The following is an 8,007-nucleotide window of genomic DNA, read 5'->3' as shown; positions in this document are numbered from 1 at the left end:
CTTGATATTAATGAGAGTGATTAATAAGAGTGCTTTCTGTTAAATGTTTATTTGAGCCCTCTAGAATGCTCTGGGGGTCATTGATTTTCTGTATATTGATTTTCCTTATATAATACATCTTTAAGAAAACAAATAGCTAGAGCTTAGATATTAAGCACAGGGTTTTCCTAGAATTTTTGGAACTCTTGACCCATACCCATGTAATTGGGAAGAAAATGCTTTACTGAGAGCTGTGACTAAATGAATGCAAACAATCACTGTCTAGGATAGTATCTTCAAACATAGAGGAAGCCTATATTTTCAAAGTTTTAAAGTTTTTTTTTTTCAATATTTTTATTTTGTAACTTGCAAATGGGAATTATTTTCTGTAGATTGGGAAAATAATATTCTATTTTCAATTGAAATATGACCGAATATGGGCCATAACACTTATAAAACAAGCCAAAAATAATCCCTGATTAGCATGAAGCACCTTCCTGTGAGTTTCTACAAAATTTGATTAAATAAAAATTGTTTGGTCAAAATTGGGGGGGGGGGGTCATTAACTTTCCTTATATGTACACATCTTTTGGAACTGTTGTTTTGCCATAACAATAGCAACCAGTAAGGTTTTTACACATACAGATACAAATATGAACTTTGTGATACCAGTTAAAGTTTTAGATTTCATATCTGCTTTTGTTTATAGTTTACAATTATAGTACTTGTTCCTTGTAATGTAGAGCTTGTATATACAGGTGAGTGGTGGCCCTCTTGTTAATTAGACATTTTTGGTTAAGATTTTGTGTGTAAGCTCACTATCGCTATTGTTACTGACACACTTCACACGTGTCTTCTCCGTGATTATATAACATTATTGGCACAAGTCCTATAACTCTAGAATGCGTTTTGCATATTTATGCCACATTTTCGACTTGCTGAAGTTGTTGCGTGTAAACTGGTATATCCATAACTATGGAAGGGAATAGATTGACACTTCACACGCATCTTCTCTGTGATTATATAACATTATTGCACAAGTTATGTAACTCTTATATGCTTTTTGCATATTTATGCCACATTTCGACTTTGTGAAATTGTTGCGTGTAAACTGGTATATCCATAACTACGAAAAGGAATTGATTAAAACTTCATAAGCATCTTCACTTTATTTCACATGATTGATATAAGTACCATAACTCTGTTTTGCATAATTTAGCCGTTTTTTAACTAAGAAATTCTTGGTTTAGTTTTTGCGTTTAAGCTGTATTCTCCATAAACTACTGAAAGGTTTGTGCCTTTATTGTGACAATTGTATGCATCCATAATAATCAAGCAGTAATTTTTAATACCAATTAAATAAAACATCTTTATAACAGGCCTTTGTACGTTTTGGGACCACTTTGTGTATATCCAAATACTTTAGGTAAGCATTATCAGAATATTCAATAAAAAAACTCTTGTGGCAACCCTTTCTAATTGTAGAGCGTTGCTGTCCTCCGAATGTTCGATATGTAGTAATATTCTTGGTATCTTCCTAAAGTTTCATAAACGTACTTATAAACGGTATAGATTAACTATCTTTTAACCGAATTATTATGCTCTATTGGCAGTAACGGTATAATTATATTGATAATCAGTATTTTTTTTGGAAGTCAAAATACTACTTTGTTTATATTTAATTTGCTATCTTTTGTGACACATTACTGCATTATTCTGTGCTACTTTCTTTAGTTGTTAAACATCTAAAATGCTTAAATATGTGTTTCACATTTCTATTTAAGAATGATGAGTTATTTTCTGAATTAAAGTGGATGAAATCCTCTGATAGAGTCAATTATAAAGAAAGGTCCATTTTAGTTTACAAACCCATAAACAATCCTGTCCCTAATTATATACAAAAACATTTAACAAATACAGAAACAAAAATCAATAATATCATATGAACATTTAAAACTTCTTTTATTCCCCAAACCAAGAATTGAATTCTGCAGAAAATCCCTATCATATTCAGGCTTAACATTTTGGATATCCCTCCCTATTGTTCCAGCTTACAAGTATTTTAAACTTATTATCCAAAATGGTGGTTCTCTGGTGGGAAGCAAGTAATCTAGCTATGTTTTAATATCACATAATGATATATACATGTTTGTTTAAAAATGTACAATTTCATACTTTCAAATGTTTATAATTATTCATTTTCATAATGCATTTTTCAATAACTATACTTTTCTTTGTTGTATAACTTGTATACATTTAGTTATTACTTGACTATATTACTGTATATATACATTTGTAGATGTATGTGTGCATGCATGTACATGTTAATTAAGGCTTATTAGGAAGACTTGGCTTGCCTAACTTGCCTCTTTAAATAAAGTTTTTATTATTATTATTATAATTATTATTATTTTTATTATCATTATTATTATTATTATTTAAAATATGAATTTCTGAGGCATAATGTGTTTCACAAATATAGATATTAGAAAGCACTGTACAGAATGACTTACCAACGAAAACAGTTTAGCCAAAGTATTTCAGTAAAATCAATATTGGGGCAAATGTACTAATTATTCAAGAAAAGTTAAAATATTCAAGATTTAAGCAAAACTTATAATAACTTTTTTGCAATTAATGACTGTTCTCATAACATTCATAATTATATTCTAACTGCGTTACTTACGCAGTTAGGGATACTTTTGCATGTTTTGACCTCTAATTGGTACATTACGTGGATTATAAGCGCCGTTTGCAATGTGTAAATCAATGTCTTTGCTCTCTTTTAAAATATTTTACTGCTCAATACATTTTAATTTTTTTATTTAAATTAGTACGAATCTGGATGTATGCTGCTTTTAAGGCATCTAGTTAAATATAGTCAATAATACCAATTGCTTGAGATCTTTGTCTATAACATTTATCTAAGCCATGGATTTTTTCAGGATTTTGGGAAGACTGCCAATACCCATGGAATTGGGAATTTCAGCAGTCTGTTGTTAAGAATTGTGAACAAATGCATGACTGAAACTTTGCAGTAATAAAATGGATGCAATTAATTTACTGTCTATGATGTTATCTTCAAAGATTTAGGCACTATTACAGTAAATAAGCCCTAATTTGCAAATATTTTAGGACCTTTATATTTAATATTTTTATTTTGTAACTTCCCATTGGGAAAGTGAACTCTCCTGTGAATTGGGAAAATAATATACCATTTTCAATTGGGAATATGACCCAATTACGGCTATAAAATAAGCCCAAAAAATCCCTGTAAGCAAGAATATTGTACATAAGTATAAACAGTAATGTACTGGTTAGGCACAAAAACCGGACAACCAACAAGCCTGGACGGCCCTGAAAATGCCAGCTTTAGTTTGTTTTTTGTTCAGTAGATGTTAAGTAATCAGTCGCAATTTTTAACAACAATAAATGTATGCTTCTTTTATCAAATTTAAATAATTAAATTTATTTCAACAATCCTAAATGGTTATATCTATGCTCTCCATAGGGAGAGCATATAGTCGCCGCTTTGTCCGGATGTCGTCTGTCTTTCCCTTCCGTTTTCTTTTCCGGGACATAACTCAGAAAATTGGTTAGAGGTACCAACAAGAAGATTTGTAGGTAGATAGGTCTCATTGACTAGCCAAGTGCACTGCAAAAGTATTGTAACTATGCCTTGTCTCATTTTTGAGTTTTTGCCCATTGTTCATTTTTATACTTTGAACATTGTCCGAGACATGACTCTAAACCAAACTATAAAATATATCAACAAGAAACTTTGTAAGTAGATAGATCTCTTAAGGTAAAAGTGCAGTGCAAAAGAACCGTAACTCTGCCCTCCCTAGTTTTTGGGTTATTGCCCTTTGTTTATGTTTACACTTTGAACTCTGTCCGGTACATAACATCGAAACTATAAGACATATCAATATTAAACATGAAACAGTAGTAAGTCTGTCTTGCCTATGTTTGGATAATTACACTTCGAACTTTGTCCAGGACATAACTCTAAAACTACAAGAGGTATACTTTTCTGTGTCCAAAACCTATTTGGGGAGCATCACCCGGTTTAACCGGTTTTTGTTTTAAGTAAATTCAGATTGAAGTTAAAACATCTGGACATCAAGAGTGCAATACCTGACCTCTCATACTAGCTATAATCATTTGCAGAGAAAACATTATAATATCTAAAACGTCAGCATTTGTGATGAATTATAATAAATAATACATGACCATGACCTTTTATTGACCTTCATTGTCTATTTTCTAGGAGCATCATTACAACAATATTCTTCCACTGATGAGTTTGACTTCAGAAACAAACAAAAAATGAATGTGTTGGTGGCTTTTTGTTTTAAATGATAAAAATCTGACTAAAGTTCTGATCTTCTTATTTTTCTATGTAATGAGATCTGATGATACCAGTATATATTTTGACTTTTTAATTATTCGGATTTCCCGTGAAAGCTATTTTAGTCATGTAATGTATCAATATCAAACAAGTATCAAAATACCGTTATCTGTGGAAGTTAAATAAATTGTTTTTGGAAAAAGATGTTTGAAGCATTTTCTTTTTTCAAATCAATTTGTAGAGTCAATTTTAATGGTCAAGATTGTTTTGCCAGTTTACCATTCGTCTATATTGATCATGCCATGTTTGCTCTCGAAATCGTGAAAATAAAGTGAAAATAACCTACTTAGTATTGGTTTTACTAGGACTAAAACTAGAAACCACATCGCTTTCAAAATAATAAAAGCTCGCCGATGATTGGCTATGTAAAAGGTTACCAGAAATGATTTTGCATTTCGTCACGGTCAGATCAAAAACCGGTCGGAACATTATTAAGAGCTGATTTTAATCATAGTTGAATCTTAATGTCCTATTTATTATAAATTTTGAATTTTGATAGATTTATTTTTTCTATTTTCAGTTTTTCCTCTATGTAGGACTTCATTGTTAATCAGAAGACCCCAACTGCTATCTATGAGGTAATATCTTACAAATCTGAGACACCACAATGGAAGGAAATTAAATATTATACATCACCTGTTTATGTTAACTTTAAGCTTAGATTTGTTAATTAATTTTAAGTATTGTTAAGACTGGCCAATTGCCATTTACAAAATAAATATCACATATTTTCAAATGCATGGCTAACTAGGAACTATATGAGATTTACCTGTGATAAACATCTACCTCAAGTTTAAAACAGTTGTCACCATATATTGTAGTTGTTTTAATTTCTATGTCGATAGTTCTTAGCATGTATAACTTTATTTTAGATAATTATGTTAAATAAAGTTAACACTTTCATAAAGTGGTCTTACTTTTACTATGAAAAGTACCACTTGATGCTCAACTTCCGTTTGTCCGTAATGGTAAACCTAAAAAGGCAAGTTGGATTTATCTTTAGTTCTACCTGTACCAATTGCTTCAGAATTTTCGCACCTACTAATAAATAAAAAGTGTTTGATCTTGGCAAGTTAGTATGCTTCCCATTATTCCAAATGTAATACCTTTTAATTTAGCACTTTGACATGCTGACTTATATTTTTTACAAGAATTAAAAGTCATGACGCAATCATGTTATATAAACTGTGTTTTTGCAAATTTCTGTTTATATTATAAGATGAATAAATTGGAAAACCTTTTTGAAAATTTGTTACTGACAATAATCTGGGCATTTTCTTTACCAAATACGGTTTTGTGCTTCAGTATTTTTACCTATAATTTTCTTAAAACATATTTTTCAACTTTAATAGAATTTTAGTTTGAAAATGTTACATTTTACTTTAATCATCTTTTGTCACTGGAGTGAGTTATTTATGTTATCTTTTTCCATTAAAGCATACAAATTGCTGTCAATAATTTTTATTTCATTGACATGTCATATTTATATTACAGTTGTCAGGAAAATGTTGGACATTTGACTGCTCATATTGATTAAAAATATATAGAATATTTAAAAATTGATTTTTTCAATTATAAGTTGAATAATTATAACTGATATTAAATTAATCTAGTCTGTTGCCTTTTCTATCAGCTCTTGTTATCCACAACAGTGGATATTATGAATTTAGTCAGGCAATTTGCTCTAGGACTCTAGGATGTTATTTATCTATGTACATTTCACAAAACCTGTATCCAGTATCTTACTGCCTTAAGTTTACATTAAGTGGTTTAAGGTTTAATCTTCAAATGGCTTCTTGACATGAACAAATTGATGAATTTCTTTTTTCAGCAAATCAAATTCTGTTCTCACCATGATTCTTACAGTGTTTTTTTTATAAACTTTAATACTAATGAATCTTTTACATTAAAATTGCACAGATTGTATGTTGCTTTTTTATGAGTTATAGCTTCCATATCAATTTTACTTCATTACTTTAATTAAAGTCAATTTTACTTGGACCTGTAACATGTTTAATTTTAAGGATAATGTCTCAGAAACTATTAAAAATGATCTCTTCTTGTTTTATGATTATCTAATTGTGACGCCATATCAGTAGGCCAGGATATATTCTAAAAGTATATTGCAAAGTTACGCCCTATTTTTGACAATGATTTTTTTTCTTGTTAACTTTTATGTTATGGTAAAGAAAACAATCAAAATAATTCACATCATGTACCGCATTAAACTTTGTAGACTCATTCATTTTCAAAAAAGAAATGCATTTCTTAAGAATCATTTAGATAGGTCATAAATTGCAAATAATATAGAACTTATATTATACCCCCGAAATGAAGTTTGGAGGGTATACTGGATTCACTCTGTGGTCGGTCCGTTGGTTGCATGGTTGGTCGGTCCAGCGGTCCGTTGCATTGTGTTTGTCCGAAGCATAACTTGAAGATTTTTGATTTAAATTCAATACAACTTTATACAATGATCACGCACATTGACAGGAAATGCAGTACACAAGAGCCATAACTCTATTTTGACTAATTACAGTTTGTAATTATTGGAGTAATAATTGGAGTTATTGCCCTTTCTTACTTTTCTTTGTCCGGAGCATAACTTCAAAAGAACTTCATACAATGGTGAAACACAATAAGGAAAAGTGCAGTGCACAAGAACAATAATTCTCTCTAAAGTAATTACAGACTTATTGCCCTGTGTTACTTTTCCATTGCTTTTTTGTCCGGAGCATAACTTGAAGACTAATGGTTGGAATTCAATACAACTTCATACAATGATCAAGCACATTAGGAGGAAGTGAATTGAATAAGAACCATAACTCCATCTCGACTTATAACAGAGTTATTGCCCTTTGTAACTTTTTCTTGTCTGGAGCATTACTTGAAAACTACTAGTTGGAATTTAAAACAACTTCATACAACAATCAAGCACATTAAGAGAAAGTGCAGTGCACAAGAACCATAACTATATCCAGAGTAGTTATAGAGTTAGTTATAGAGTTATTGCCCTTTGTTTTTTTCCATTGTCCAGAGCATAACTTAAAGACTACTTGTTGGAATTAAATACTATTTCATACAATGGTCAAGTATATTGACAGAAACCATAACTCTTTCTTGACTCATTTAAGAATTTTTGCCCTTTGTTACTTTTTATTGTCCAGTACATAACTTGAAAATTTATGGTTGTAATTCAATGAAACTTGATATAATGGTCAAGGGAAGGGCAGTGAGATGAAGTGCAGTGCACAAGAACCATAACTATATTTGGAAAAATTACAGTTATTGCCCTTTGTTACTTTTTTCCGGTGCATAACTTGAAAACTAGTAGTTGGAATTAAATACAACTTCAGACAATGGTCAAAAGTAAATAGGGAAAGTGCAGTGTACAATAACCATACCTCCATTATCAGTATTTGTAGAGTTATTGCCCTTTGTTCATTTTCCTTGTCGGTGCGTAACTTAAAAACTATTGTTTAGAATTCAATGCAACTTCATACAATGGTCAAGCGCAGTGAGAGGAAGTGCAATGCTTAAGAAGCGTAACTCTTTCTGGACTTATTATAGAGTAATTCAATAAAACTTCATCAATCGTCAACCACACTAAAAGGAAA

This window comes from Ruditapes philippinarum, unplaced genomic scaffold (assembly GCF_026571515.1).
Source record: "Ruditapes philippinarum isolate M1 unplaced genomic scaffold, ASM2657151v2 ctg6207_1_1_1_1, whole genome shotgun sequence".
NCBI lineage: Eukaryota > Metazoa > Mollusca > Bivalvia > Venerida > Veneridae > Ruditapes > Ruditapes philippinarum.
This window is presented reverse-complemented; position numbering follows the sequence as displayed.